This window comes from Lissotriton helveticus, chromosome 9 (genome assembly GCF_964261635.1).
Source record: "Lissotriton helveticus chromosome 9, aLisHel1.1, whole genome shotgun sequence".
Taxonomy (NCBI): domain Eukaryota; kingdom Metazoa; phylum Chordata; class Amphibia; order Caudata; family Salamandridae; genus Lissotriton; species Lissotriton helveticus.
In genome coordinates, this window is record NC_136070.1 from 99,885,065 (window position 1) to 99,901,335 (window position 16,271).

General features: G+C 46.4%; 1 protein-coding gene across 1 annotated transcript in view; it reads right to left on the bottom strand.

Annotated features, from left to right (window-relative positions):
• The window catches only part of LOC144782643 (mucosal pentraxin-like), a 68,691-nt gene that overhangs the window by 3,650 nt on the left and 48,770 nt on the right, over positions 1-16,271 (bottom strand). The gene's annotated exons all lie outside the window — the stretch shown is intronic.

Sequence of the window (16,271 nt, forward strand, 5' to 3'; positions counted from 1 at the left end):
TGGATGGAATAAAGACATCATCAAAGGTGGTAGTTGAAGGCACAAGAGAAGGGACATAAGTAAATAGGCATGTATATTCTTTCTGTGTTTTACATGGTATTGAATGTCATATTTTAACCTTCTCAGACCCATTTGAGATGGTGTAAACGTACAGTAATTATATTCTGTTGAATTTGGAAAACAAAGACAATTCAAGCTAATGTAGTGATCCCTGCACATTAAAATAAAGCAGCATTCTCTTTATAGTGAATGCAGCTATAAGAACTCTGCCAAGCCCATGAATCCTGCCCATTCTAGTACCTTTACCATACGTATGGCCCGATTTTACAGTTTGGCAGACAGGGCAATCTGTTACAAACATTACGAGGACACTGCCTGCCAAAGCCTTGGCCAGCTTCAATCATTTAGAGAAGGGTGGGCATTAAGTAGTTCGATGATGGAACCCCATCATCCTGAAGGACATTTACCCATTCGCCAAACGTTAATGAAGGCCCTTAGTTCTTCTGGGGAGTTTCAGCCGATTCTCTCCCAATTATGTTTTGGCAAAAGTAAGACCATTTGGTAAATTACAGCACAATTTTCCAAATGTATTACTAAAAAAGACATAGTTTTTACAGGCAGTTCTGGAGAGAACAAATTAAATATTCTGATTCTCCAGTATGTAACCTCTAGAAGCAGCAAATTCCATATTCCATGTTGGTCCAGAATTTAAAAAAACATTGCCATACTAAATATATAGGAGAGGGGCGCTGATGAAGGAGGAAACTCCGAAATGCATTCGCCTACAGCTTGCCGAAAATAAAGTGCTTCTTCAATTCCCTACGGGTCACTGCCTTTTCTTTTGAGGAGGATTTGTTCATATATATATATATATATATATATATATATATATATATATATATATATATATATATATATATATATATATATATATCCAAGCTCCAGTTACACCAGAAAACGAGTCACTCTTGGAAGCGGGTGCTGTCACGCGATGGTGTCCGCGTGTAAAATGAAAGCTCCAATTTCCTAATATTGCCCAGCCGGGTTAAGGAAAAGACAGCACTCACGGTTACAGCAGCATATCAGCAAAGGGTTTATTCAGAACAAACGCATTTCAGGAGCAAAATCCCTTCGTCAGTGTTCACATCAGGAAACGCTATGCGGCACCATTATCTATGTTTGCAAACCTAATAGAAACAAACAATGGACTATACCACAAGCGCAAAATTCTGCGCCATCTTTGAATGTGTTATAGTTTAACATGCATCATAGGAAATGACAGTCGGGTTATATAAACCGTAATTACAGCCGTGTATCGGCAAACAAAAATATTCATTCATTTCTTGTTAAAACCTATAGGACAGAATATATCCAAACTAGGAACAAGAACAAACATCATGCATCATAGCGCGACAACCACATGAAGACCACATTAATGAATAGTCATGGGGGCGTAAATCTTGCCGTGGATCGGCAATAGCAGCCATGTATTGGCTGCTGGGTATTGGAATATATAAACCCATACAATTACCATGTGATGCAATTGATTCAAATCTAGGCGCAGCTTTAAACAAAAAACCCATTCTATTAATCATTGTTACATACCATTCAAAATCTTATGTCGTGAAATTACACATTTATACTGATATTTATTCTTCAACCTAAGTGAGATGCCAGTTCTTCACCCATATTTAGGCCCCTTGGCGCCCTTGTCTCTAGGTCGACAATGTATTGAGATTCTAATCTCCTGAGTGTTTGCAATCTATTGCCTCCTCTCGGGTTCTCACTAACGTGGTCCAGGCAAAAGTATCTCAGGAGATTCCTGTCGCTATTGTGCTTGATAGCAAAATGACGGGCCACTGGATAAGAAAAATCTTTGTTAGCGATGGCCCTCATGTGTTCAAGCACCCTTAATTTGACAGGATTAATAGTGCTTCCAACATATCTTAAAAGGCAAGGACACATCAGACAGTAGACCGCATGGTCAGTATGGCAGGACATAAATTTATTGATTTTCTTGCCACCTCTACAGCCTGTGACTTCATATGTTAATGTTCTCTTACTGGCTGAGCAGGCTTTGCATTTTCCACAAGGGAAAAAGCCTTTAGCATCCTTCAAAGTCCCTATTTGTTTTTCCAGTGGCGGCAAATAGCTGTGGACCATCTGATCACGTAGTGATCTTTCCCTCTTGAACGTAATTAATGGCACTTCGGGATGTCAGGCCCTACTATCAAATCACATTTGAGAATGTGCCAATGTTTGGACATTATGGATCTCAATTTAAAAGAATTTGCAGCATATGGTGTTATCATGCGGAATTTTCCGTCTGAAATGGGGCGTGTTTTTTTAGCAAAAAGGGTTGTACGGGGTAGTTTTCTGACTTTACTCAAGGTATCCTGGAGAAGTTGCAAGTTATATCCTCTCATCAGGAATCTCTCAATGCTTTCAGTTGCAGCTTGCTCAAAATCCTCAATGTGACTACAATTACGTTTGAGTCGTAAATACTCCCCGTAGGGGATGTTATGAATGAGTTTACGGGGATGACTGCTTGAAGCGTGCAATACACTATTCCCGGCAGTCGGTTTACGATAGAGTTGTGTACAGATTCGTCCCTCTCTGACACTCACTAGTAGATCTAGGTAATTTACACTTTCTTTGTTTACATCACCAGTGAATTTCAGATTACACTCATTCTCATTGAGTACTTGTATGTACTGAATAGCTTCATCTATAGACCCGTCCCAAACAAGGAACAGGTCATCGATGTACCTGCACCATGCCACCACTTTGTTGTTCCATACCGCATTCCCGGGGGCCCAGGGTTCCTGCTCCTCCCACCAGCCTACGAATAAATTCGCATAGCTGGGGGCGAAGCAGGAGCCCATGGCCGTACCAGAGAGTTGGCAATAAGTGGTGTCCTGAAAGAGAAAGATGTTATTACGCAGGCAAAATGCAATTAATTCAAGTAACATCTTATTGTGCATTGCGTGCTTCAATTCTCTTTTGTTTAGGAAGTGTTCCACTGCGTGGAGACCCTGCTCATGGTCTATGCAAGTATATAAGCTTGTAATATCCAAAGTAATCAGTGCATATGAGGATTGCCAGGTTACAAGTTCCACCTTCTCAATGAAGTCTGTGGTATCTCTGATATAGGACTTCAAGGATAGCACAAAATCAAAAAGATAATGATCTAGAAATTTTGAGAGATTCTCAGTGAGACCTCCCATGGAAGAGATGATAGGCCTCCCAGGGGGATTGTCAATGTTCTTATGAATCTTAGGTAGATGATAGAAACAAGGTAAGGTGGGGTTCATAGTCTTTAGAAAAAGGTATTCTTCAAGATCTAACATTTGCTTATCATGCCATTTTTTAAGCAAAGTGTGTAAGTCATCGATGCTTTTCAAATAGTCTTGTTTTTTTATTGGAATATAACAAGAAACATCCTGGAGTTGACGCATGGCTTCTGCAACATAGTTAGACCTCGACATGATCACGATATTTCCTCCCTTGTCGGAGGGTTTGCACACAATTGTTTTGTCCTCCATTAATGTTTTAATTGCCAACTTTTGTTCTTTTGTCGTGTTAAATTTTTTTTTCCCCTGTTGATTCTGTTCTTTTCTCATGGCCATCAGATCCCTAATGACCGCATCGGAGAAAATGTCTATTGCATCAATTGCAATCTGGGGGACAAATTTTGATGCTCGTTTGAATTCGCTCTTTGGTGCTTCTTGATCAATGTTGATATTAATCAATGTCTGTGTGAGAGTGTTGCCACTCCCATCGATTTTCATGTCTCCTTCTCGTCTTAGATTTTGCAGAACCTCACACGCTGTCAGGTCATTGACAGATAAGAGGTCGGTGTCTTTTTTGTTGTGTCTCAGTTGTTTCACTTCTTTCACAGTAGGTTTGGTCTTAAAAAACTTATGGAGTTTGACCTTCCGAATAAATTTGTACAAATCAATACGAGTTTGAGTGTACTCCATATTGTTGTTCGGACAAAATGTGAGTCCTAGCTTTAAAACGGACTCCTCCCCTGATGTCAATGATCTTTGGGACAAATTTACAATGGTTAGTTGGTTGGGGGCTCTCACCATCTGCCTCTCCTCTTGCTTCTGGTTACCCTTGGGACTGTTCCTGTTTGTACGTTGCCTCTTCCCTTTCCAACCACCACGTCTGGTTTGCCTTGATCTTCTGGGGTCTTGTTCTTTCCACCTCTGAGCCAACTTTCTCGGATAACTTTGAACTCCTGTTGAAAAGGAGTTTTAGTGATTGGTGCTGCTGCTGCTGTTGTGCCAGGGGTTTCATCTCCTGATAATTCACTTGCAGTGAGATCTGATTCCGAGGTTGCGGCTGGTGATTCTGCTGCAACATTAGGCATGTGGCTCTTTCTTGCAACTTCCTTACGTGGCTGGTCGTATTTTTTGGAGAACGTAAGGACCCTCCCCATTGCATAGTCCCGCTCGTCCCGGTCAAATTTTTCTTGTTTTCTCTGTTTGATCTTGTTTTCATATTTTTGTAATCTCTTCTTCATATTCACCCTACGTTGTTCTTGTTCCTCCTTATCAGTATTTTGTGCAATTAACTCTTCCAGAGCTTCGATCTCCTTGACAACTTTGTCGCGGTCACTCCACGCAAATTGGATTAGGATCTCCAACATGCCTTTGCATGAATTTGCTATGTGAGTAGCCCAAGTTTCTAGCAGGAGGGGATCTGGGTTCTCATACGCGGGTACAGTAAAAATTCGCAAGCCTCGAGGTACCCTCTGTACCTCAATGTATCCCTGCAGAGATGTGCCGTCCCACCACTTGCGGAGTTCACGTTCATAAAGTCGTTCTAACTTCTGGAATTGAGTTGTTAAGGTATTTTGAACTGTCCCGCTAGGTGTGGGTGGTGGGCATTATTAGGAAATTGGAGCTTTCATATATATATATATACATATATATATATACATATATATATATATATATGTATATATATATATATGAAGAAACACTCCTGTTCCGTCAGTGATCGGCGGAACCAAACAGGTATGGACCTCCGGCTATCCTTTTCCAATGTAGCGAGTGGTAATTTCGAGCAAAAGAATTACTCCTCAAGTGAGTTGCAGGATGACATATTTATTCAATAAAAAGACGACGAGTTTCACTCCACTAGGGAGCTTGTTCACATAACGCGCTCAGAAACACAAGGACAATTTATAATAAAAATAAAAGTGGGACAATTCAAAAAAGTGCACGCCCTCTCTGCATTACTGATAAACATAGTAGACAGACTTGTTCTTTTTTTAAAAATTCATGAAAACGCAAACAAAATGATGTTATCTAAACAGGCTTTGCCATTGATCAACAATTGTGACAATCAAAAAAAAAGCATAGCTAATCATGTATATGCAAAATGAACAACATATATTAATACGTGTTGACAAATTAGAAAGATGTAAATAAGAAAGGCCACTGAATACTAGCCAAAAGATGCATAAAACAGAAACTTCCAGTGATAAATCATATAAAAAAAGAAGGCCAGAGTAGTTCAGAGTAGTATATATGTAGTTAGTTCAACAACAAAGCTCTTTTGCTTTAGAGGGGCATTTCTACAATCTTGCCTATGCGCCTCTATCAGCTCTCACGCCCATTCTCCAAATATTTCTCACGACTCCCGACGCGTTTCGAGGCCAGTCCGCCTCTTCATCATGGGGACACACAGAATCAGTCAGGCAGCTCACCTCTTGTTTCCTTCACTATTTATTCAATCAGGTAAACACCGCCCGCAGTGGGCGTGGCTCAATATGTTTACTATCGGCATGATGGTTCATGTAGTCCATGAGGTGAACCAAAATTTCCCTTGAGTAGGTGACTGTCTTCTGTGCTGAAATTATTAGTCCTTGTTTGTATCCTTTAGTAGGAAAGGAGACCTGGGGCGTCAGTGCTGTTCATTTTTCTGAAACATTGTACCATACGGCGAAGAACTGTTCTCCTCCATAGCTTCTCTGCTCACATTGACCTTCCTAGTGAGCAGAGCGGTGCACCCTCGCACGGCCAAGAGAAGCCATGTCTATTTATGGTTCAACAACAAAGCTCTTGTGCTTTAGAGGGGAACTTCACAGCGTTTCTGCAATCTTGCCTATGCGCCTCTATCAGCTCTCACACCCATTCTCCAAATATTTCTCACAACTCCAGACGCCTTTCGAGGCCAGTCCGCCTCTTCATCATGGGGACACACAGAATCAGGCAGGCAGCTCACCTCTTCTTTCCCTCACTATTTATTTAATCAGGTAAACACCGCCCGCAGTGGGCGTGGCTCAATATGTTTACCATCGGCATGATGGTTCATGTAGTCCATGAGGTGAACCGAAATTTCCCTTGAGTAGGTGACTGCCTTCTGTGCTGAAATTATTAGTCCTTGTTTGTATCATTTAGTAAGAAAGGAGACCTCGGGCGTCAGTGCTGGTCATTTTCTGAAATGTTGTTCCATACGGCGAAGAACTGTTCTCCTCCATGGCTCCTCTGCTCACATTGACCTTCCCAGTGAGCAGAGAGGTGCACCCTCGCACGGCCAAGAGAAGCTGTGTCTATTTCTGGTTCAACAACAAAGCTCTTGTGCTTTAGAGGGGCACTTCACAGCGTTTCTGTAATCTTGCCTATGCGCCTCTATCAGCTCTCACACCCATTCTCCAAATATTTCTCCCGACTCCCGACGCGTTTCGAGGCCAGTCCGCCTCTTCATCATGGGGACACACAGAATCAGACAGGCAGGTCACCTCTTGTTTCCTTCACTATTTATTCAATCAGGTAAACACTGGCCGCAGTGGGCGTGGCTCAATATGTTTACGATCGGCATGATGGTTCAGGTAGTCCATGAGGTGAACCAAAATTTCCCTTGAGTAGGTGACTGCCTTCTGTGCTGAAATTATTAGTCCTTGTTTGTATCCTTCAGTAGGAAAGAAGACCTTGGACGTCACTGCTGTTAATTTTTCTGAAACGTTGTACCATACGGCAAAGAACTGTTCTCCCCCATGGCTTCTCTGCTCACATTGACCTTCCCAGTGACCAGAGCGGTGCACCCTCGCACGGCCAAGAGAAGCTGTGTCTATTTATGGTTCAACAACAAAGCTCTTGTGCTTTAGAGGGGCACTTCACAGCGTTTCTGTAATCTTGCCTATGCGCCTCTATCAGCTTGCACGCCCATTCTCCAAATATTTCTCCCGACTCCCGATGCATTTCGAGGCCAGTCTGACTCTTCATCATGGGGACACACAGAATCAGGCAGGCAGCTCACCTCTTGTTTCCTTCACTATTTATTCAATCAGGTAAACACCGCCCGCAGTGGGCGTGGCTCAATATGTTTACCATCGGCATGATGGTTCATGTAGTCCATGAGGTGAACCAAAAATTCCCTTGACTGTCTTCTGTGCTGAAATTATTAGTCCTTGTTTGTATCTGTTAGTAGGAAAGGAGACCTCGGGCGTCAGTGCTGTTCATTTTTCTGAAACGTTGTACCATACGGCGAAGAACTGTTCTCCTCCATGGCTTCTCTGCTCACATTGACCTTCCCAGTAAGCAGAGTGGTGTACCCTAGCACTGCAAAAAGAAGCTGTGTCTATTTATGGTTCAACAACAAAGCATTTGTGCTTTAGAGGGGCACTTCACAGGGTTTCTGCAATCTTGCCTATGCGCCTCTATCAGCTCTCACACCCATTCTCCAAATATTTCTCACAACTCCAGACGCCTTTCGAGGCCAGTCCGCCTCTTCATCATGGGGACACACAGAATCAGGCAGGCAGCTCACCTCTTCTTTCCCTCACTATTTATTCAATCAGGTAAACACCGCCCGCAGTGGGCGTGGCTCAATATGTTTACCATCGGCATGATGGTTCATGTAGTCCATGAGGTGAACCGAAATTTCCCTTGAGTAGGTGACTGCCTTCTGTGCTGAAATTATTAGTCCTTGTTTGTATCATTTAGTAAGAAAGGAGACCTCGGGCGTCAGTGCTGGTCATTTTCTGAAATGTTGTTCCATACGGCGAAGAACTGTTCTCCTCCATGGCTCCTCTGCTCACATTGACCTTCCCAGTGAGCAGAGAGGTGCACCCTCGCACGGCCAAGAGAAGCTGTGTCTATTTCTGGTTCAACAACAAAGCTCTTGTGCTTTAGAGGGGCACTTCACAGCGTTTCTGTAATCTTGCCTATGCGCCTCTATCAGCTCTCACACCCATTCTCCAAATATTTCTCCCGACTCCCGACGCGTTTCGAGGCCAGTCCGCCTCTTCATCATGGGGACACACAGAATCAGACAGGCAGGTCACCTCTTGTTTCCTTCACTATTTATTCAATCAGGTAAACACTGGCCGCAGTGGGCGTGGCTCAATATGTTTACGATCGGCATGATGGTTCAGGTAGTCCATGAGGTGAACCAAAATTTCCCTTGAGTAGGTGACTGCCTTCTGTGCTGAAATTATTAGTCCTTGTTTGTATCCTTCAGTAGGAAAGAAGACCTTGGACGTCACTGCTGTTAATTTTTCTGAAACGTTGTACCATACGGCAAAGAACTGTTCTCCCCCATGGCTTCTCTGCTCACATTGACCTTCCCAGTGACCAGAGCGGTGCACCCTCGCACGGCCAAGAGAAGCTGTGTCTATTTATGGTTCAACAACAAAGCTCTTGTGCTTTAGAGGGGCACTTCACAGCGTTTCTGTAATCTTGCCTATGCGCCTCTATCAGCTTGCACGCCCATTCTCCAAATATTTCTCCCGACTCCCGATGCATTTCGAGGCCAGTCTGACTCTTCATCATGGGGACACACAGAATCAGGCAGGCAGCTCACCTCTTGTTTCCTTCACTATTTATTCAATCAGGTAAACACCGCCCGCAGTGGGCGTGGCTCAATATGTTTACCATCGGCATGATGGTTCATGTAGTCCATGAGGTGAACCAAAAATTCCCTTGACTGTCTTCTGTGCTGAAATTATTAGTCCTTGTTTGTATCTGTTAGTAGGAAAGGAGACCTCGGGCGTCAGTGCTGTTCATTTTTCTGAAACGTTGTACCATACGGCGAAGAACTGTTCTCCTCCATGGCTTCTCTGCTCACATTGACCTTCCCAGTAAGCAGAGTGGTGTACCCTAGCACTGCAAAAAGAAGCTGTGTCTATTTATGGTTCAACAACAAAGCATTTGTGCTTTAGAGGGGCACTTCACAGGGTTTCTGCAATCTTGCCTATGCGCCTCTATCAGCTCTCACGCCCATTCTCCAAATATTTCTCCCGACTCCCAAAGCGTTTCGAGGCCAGTCGGCGTCTTCATCATGGGGACACACAGAATCAGGCAGGCAGCTCACCTCTTGTTTCCTTCACTATTTATTCAATCAGGTAAACACCGCCCGCAGTGGGCGTGGCTCAATATGTTTACCATCGGCATGATGGTTCATGTAGTCCATGAGGTGACCTGAAATTTCCCATGAGTAGGTGACTGTCTTCTGTGCTGAAATTATAGTCCTTGTTTGTATCCTTTAGTAGGAGAGAAGACCTCGGACGTCAGTGCTGTTCATTTTTCTGAAACGTTGTACCATACGGCTAAGAACTGTTCTCCTCCATAGCTTCTCTGCTCACATTGACCTTCCCAGTGAGCAGAGCGGTGCACCCTCGCACGGCCATGAGAAACACAAGTAAACAAGAGCAGGGAAACCTGCTCTCGCTTCAATCAAGCAAAGCAGAATTGCTTTTCCACAAGGGGTGCTGCATGTCAGCAGCTCGCCTTATGGAAAAGTAATGCCGGCTCCCGCAGGAGGCGGGGAACCGGTGGGACCGCGGGGGTATTGGGCTCCCCCGCTGTCCCCAACGGAGCAGCCAGGCCCCGGGGGATGGGGTCCCTGGGGCCAGAAGTGGCCCAGGAGGGGGGCCACGTGGCCCACCTCCCTCAATAAAAAAAAAAGTTAAAAAAAGAGGCAGAGCCCCGAGGCTAATAGAGGCCTCAAGAGGGGGGCCACGCTGCCTCCCTCCTTAAAAAAATATTAAAAATAAAAAACAAATATATGGCCATGCCCCGGGGGATGGGGTCCCCAGGGCAAATATAAATTAATGGAAGTAGACTTATTTTTCCGTCAAATTTTGGAGTCACGACCCTAGTGATCGGTGCACAGCGCTCAGTGCGGCTCCCTAGTGTGAACATGATGGGTGCCTGGCGCTCAGCGCGGTCCCCTTGTGTGAATGTGATGGGTGCACGGCTCCCAGAGCAGATTACTGGTGTGAACACGATGGGTCCGCGGCTCCGTCAGTCGCGCTGAGTACGTGACTCCTAACAAAAATAATTACGATTATTTAATCTAAACCTAGGTTATATGTTGGGTTATTGGATGTTTTCATTGGGAGATTGTTGTAGGCACTCTGTTGCCTTGATCAGTGTAGTGTACTCCATCACTTCTGTAGATGCTATACATATGGAAACGTATATTGTGGTTACATATGGAGCCCATGCTATGGTCTCTGAGGCAAGCAGAAACAGCTTTATTGACATTTTTTCTAGCTTTCTCAACATTGATTGGACCACTTCCACTTCTGTCTTTGGCATATGTTAGTGTGCACAAATACAGTTTGGGGGAAAGCAACATCAATTCTGCAAATGCGTTCTTCATTAGCATTTCGAGACCTACCCCAGTCAATGTGCCTAGGTCATGGCCACCACAGTGCACAGTTAGGTTAGGGGGTTAGAGATGCAAAAAGGTTTTATCCAAAGCCATTAATTGATGCCACTTTAATCCTCTATGTCCAATCCATTTAATGTGTACATTTTGCAAAGCTAGGTCTTTGTCAATACTTCTGCGTTCAGCATACCTTTTGCACCAGAAAACATAGCTGTGCCCAATAATCCACACTGTAAGCATCTTGAAGGGATGTCTGTAAGTCACGAAGAGATGTCTGCAGCTGAGGTAGTAAGTTTGTAAAATGAGAGGTATGTAAAATGGTGGACAAGATACAATTAAAAAAAATTACAGAATTAATTGTCTGATTAAGAACATTCAACATTCAAATGTAGGGTGCATTTTACTTTTCTTTTAAAGCATTTTTCCTATTGGTTAGTAAAAATTTTTTGAAAGGTTCAATAGAAAGGATAAGATCATATTTTGCCAAGGCAACAACACCTGCTGTTTGTATTTGCAACATTGTGTAGTTAACTTGAAAATATGGTGAACTTGTGACCTGAGAGTTCAGTTGAATGTTCCATGAACTGTTACTATGGAAACTGGCATGAAGCAGAATGATGGAAGGGTTAAACGTTAACTGTGCTTTTATAATGTGGAATTGTAATTTATATATGAGTAATAGTTTTCTTTCAATGAATTTTCCCAAGTCAGTACTATCTGTAGAAGTGGTGTTTCATTAGAAAATAGTGTTGGGGTGTGGCTAGCAGCCAAGAGAGATGGCTGCGGCTTGAGTGAGCTCCGCCCCGTTCTTTGGCCGATTCATCCTTTACAGCCTGTAATCCCGGTGAAATTCCCGCAAGGGCCTGGCACCCCCGTGGGGGGCGACAGACTGTATTTGGTGGGTGCAGCACCCTGGGCAACTTTGAAATTTGGATGCCTCTGGGGCCGAAGGCGATCAAGATGGCGGCTCAGACGAGCTAAGGTGGCTCCTGACCCTGCTCTCTGCCCCGCAGCGCCGAAGTTCCCCGCCTCCGCCCCCCCCGCCTGAGCTCGACCTGCGGCTCGCACGGGTCGCGGTGCGGGGGATCGCCGGCACCCCGCAGTACTGACGGATAGGTCGCCTGAACTTGGAGGCCCTTTGGAGGTGCGGAGGTTGGCCTGGGGGTAGGCCCTAAACTGAGGCCCCGGATTGCGGCCTAGTGGAAGCCACGCACTGGCAGAGGAGTGACGAGGATCACGCGTGTTGGTCTTCGTGCGACCCGGAGCATCCCTGGACTGCGGGGACCCGATTGGAGAGGCTCGGAGGCACCCCGTGAGCAAGCTGTTCCATGTCTTTGCTCCCCGGGCTCGAGACAGCGTCGCGCCATTCCTGCGCATGAATACTAAACTTTAGGCCTGGTCCGGCCTGACTGCATAAGGTAGGAGGCCCGCTGGCAGACATCAGCTCACTGCGGGTGCCTTTTGGATGGACTTTCCCCCCCCCTGCCCACTGTAGCGACACTGATTGCTCGGGGCTGCTGTGCGTCAACCATGTGGTGCAGTGCTTGGTGATGACTCCTGGAGGACGCAGAAGGGGCATCCATGTGACTTCGCTCTCCCATCTGGCCCCTGGTTTGGCCTTGTGAACCCGTGGCGCTGCTGGCTCTGTGGGGGTGCAGCAGTGTTTGGGATGGGATAGCCTTTCCCCCCCACCCCACTCCCGGCATATTGATCTCTGTTGGGAAACGGCGACCTGCGGCGGAGTTCTGGAGTGTGTTGCCAATGCAGGGAGATACATTGTGTAGACGGCCATTCAAGAGAGCAGCTACCACTGGTGGGCACTATATGGCCGCGTGCTGCTGGTACAGGGGGACTCGAGTTTGCTTTAGGGGTCCCTGGGAAGCCTCTGAGGCGCAGTGACGAAGTTTGATCCTGCGATACGTACGGACAGCGAATTTGATAGCGAGGACCCGTTGTTAACGCTACTGCGACGCTTGTGCGCCTCTCCTCCCCACCCTTCCCCCCAACGCGCTCTCACATCGACTCTTGCAATGGCCTCAGGGGGCAGGGGATCAAGAAATAATGCCCAGAAACAACTGTCCAAACTTGCGTGGACCAAGAGTGGCGACAAAAGCAGCTCGCCGAACGCAGATAAGAGGGACTCAGTGGCACCGTCACATTCAGAGCCGGAACCAACGCTCTATGACGTCATGGCTGCCATTGGAGGTATGCGCACAACCATAGACTCGGAGAGCTGACTTTAAGCAGGTAAATGAGAAGGTGAAGGAGCTAAAGATAGCGACGACTGCATTACGGGACGATTCACCTGAGCTTCAACGCCAAATGTCCGAAATGGAGACCAGACAGCTTTGAATGGCACAGCAGCTGGATGATTACGAAGGGCGGGCCCGTCGCAATAATATAAGAATCCTTGGTGTTCCGGAAAAAACAGAGGGGCCGGCTGCGGACCTATACGTAGAGTATTTAATAACAAAACACTTAAAGCCCAAGTCACTCTCGGCTTACTTCTCCATAGAACGGGTTCCGGAAGACCCAGGCCTGGAGCCCCGCCGCGACCTTTGATTGCAAGAGTCTTTAATTTTCAGGATAGGGACAGTATCCTGCAGACCTCGAGAACTGGCCCGCCGCTCATAATCGATAACTATGAAGTGTCCTTCTTCCCTGATTTTACTGCCCAGGTCCAAGCACAGCGGAGAAGTTTCCAAGGAGTTAAACAGGAGCTGCGCAGCAGAGATATAACGTACGCAATGCTTTTTCCGGCAAAATTGAGAGTGGAAAGAGACGGTAAACCTTGGTTCTTTGATTCCCCGGATGCGGCCTGGGACTGGTTGGAGGGCTGGACAAAAGTCAGAAGCAGGAGCCGCAACCGACGGGAGAGGACAGAGCGGAGAGACAGTGAGGTTCCTGACCCGGCAACGATGGAGAACGCGGCGGAATCTAGCGGTTTAAATGAGCAGGAATAAGATATCTTATGCCTCATCGGGGGGCCAGACATTAAGAACACACGCAAGTATTGCGGGGGGGGGTGGAGGGATGAGGTGAGTGACGACTCGGAGTTTTTGAGGCTATGGTAGGTCTCAGAAGAAGCTGGGTATATAATATGCTCTATTTGCCGCTTATTAAGACATGTCATGATGTTTTGTATGGGACTTTGGTAACGTTAAGGCTGTATCTTATAGATGACAATTCAAAAGGCCACTGAACGGAGGGCTCAGTTCCCCTTTGCGTTTTTAGCATGGTTGAGAGGGGTTCAGGCACTCTGCTGCGTTGGGGGTGGGTAGTTTTATATCCACAGGCAGGGGAGCAGGGAGGGGGGTGAGAAGAGGAGGGAGAAGAGTTCACGAGGGGCGGAGGGGCGGGGTGTTTGTTTTTTGCAAAGTTGTAAAGTTAATTGAAATAATGACAGCAATGTATGAAGGGGTTTTAAACTCTACCTTAAGTTTATGTTATGGGCTATGTTTTACTACTGTGACCTGTGAGGTGTATAATGAGGAGATTGGTTTGCACCGCTGGCTTAACGTTGATGACAGAAATGGGTACCGTGCACAATGCTGCAGAAGTTAGTATCCCCCCGCCGGCCCTGATGTCCCCTATAACTTTAATTACTTGGAATGTCCATGGGTTGGGACACAAAATTCAACGAGGATTGGTGTCACAATACATACGCCGAACGGCGCCTGCTGTAGCCCTGCTCCAAGAAACACATCTAGTGCGCTCAGCGTGTAAGGCTCTGGACCGCTGGGGCTATACGATGGTGGCGCACTCAGAGTTTTCTACTGGCTCTAGACGGGTTGGCATATTGGTTCGCAAAAGGTTCCCCCTGATTGTTCAGCAGGTATGGAGGGACACACAGGGGCGATTCGCTGCTATCTCATGCCAATGGAAGGGGAAGGGATTTAATATACTGTCAGTATACATTCCGCCAGCCCTCCACTCCGTGGCCCTTCCGGCCCTTAGTACATTCTTGTTGGCATTGCCGTGGGGGAGCTCATTATAGGAGGATACTTCAATGCAGTTTTAAATGCTGAGCTGGATCGCCATCCAGGCAAGGTGCAGGGGACGGGGACATCCCGATTGAGTAGTTTCCTCGGCCTTACGGACGGGTGGAGATACAACCACCCTACTGATCGTGGATATACTTTCCACTCCGGTGTTCATGGTAGTCTCTCCCGTATTGATTGTTTTTTCCTACCGCAGACAGCCTTCCTCACTTGACTGAGACACGGATAGGGCAGAGGGGCATCTCTGACCACTCGCCGGTTGTTCTGACATATTCCTCCCACGTCAAGGCTCGGAAACGAATCTTCTCGATTTCTCCTGGCTATCTGCAGGTCCCTAAGATTCGAAAAGAACTTATTGCAGTCACGAAACACTATTTTCGAGAAAATTTGGAATCTGTACACTCACCGGGCATCCGCTGGGAGGCTTATAAGACTGTGCTGAGGGGGCAGGCCATTGCCTCCATAACGGGACATAAGCGGGCAGCTTGAATTGAATTAGATACGATGGAGGCCGAACTGATCGGACTGCAGTCGCAGGACGACACTGATCCCACGGTGGAGACGGCATGGCAGCTGCGTATTAAACAGAGCGAGCTCACTGAACATCAGCGGGAACAGGTTCGATTGAGGCTCCAACACACGCATCACACTATCTATGAAATTGGGGATAAGGCTGGGAAGCTTCTAGCCCGGTTAGCTCAGAAGAAGAAGGCTCAGAAGACGATCGCACAGCTCCGGTCCTCCCCAGGCGTAGTAGTCTCTACCCCTGTAGAAATTGTCGACACGTTAGCTGACCACTATGAGCAGGTATACACCTCCACTTCATGTTTTACGACTGAGGAGGGTAAAGCCTACATTAAAGACATAAAAATGCCGTCTCTATCGGAGGATGATGCCCTACTTTTAGAAACCGCTTTTACGAAAGAGGAGGTAGCGGCTGCGGTTCACTCCCTGCAATCGGGAAAGGCTATGGGACCCAACGGGATCCCTATTGAGTTGTATAAGCAAGTATCTGAGTTAACGGTCCCACATCTCTTAGCTGTGTTTTCCGACAGTTTAAGCAGGGGGGAATTGCTGCGGGATCAGCGACTTGCCACAATCGTTGCAATACCAAAACCTGGCAAGCCTCCGGACGAATGTATTTCATACGGTCCGATATCCTTACTTAATGCAGAGGCCAAGATTTGGGCCAAAATAATAGCCAATTGGATAACTCCGCATCTTGAGACGTTGATCCATCCTGACCAATCCGGCTTTATGCCAAATAGAAACACAGCTCTTAATCTGCGCCGGGTCCACGCGGTAATGGTACAAATCCCAAATCTCCCAGAACCTGCGGTAATTTTATCCCTGGAGGCCCGAATGGCATTTGACATGGTTGAGTGGCCTTATTTATTTGCGGTTCTCCAGCATCTTGGTTTTGGTCCCAATTTCTCCGCGTGGGTAAAACTGCTTTATACTAAACCGTTGGCACAGGTGGTAGCTAACGGCCACATCTCTAGGGACTTCCCGCTCGGCCGCGGCACACGCCAAGGGTGCCCCTTATCACCCCTGCTTTTTGTTCTCATTCTGGAACCACTGGCGGCATGGATCCGGTGGGACCCTAGTGTGAAAGGGCTTAATTGGACTGAGGCATGG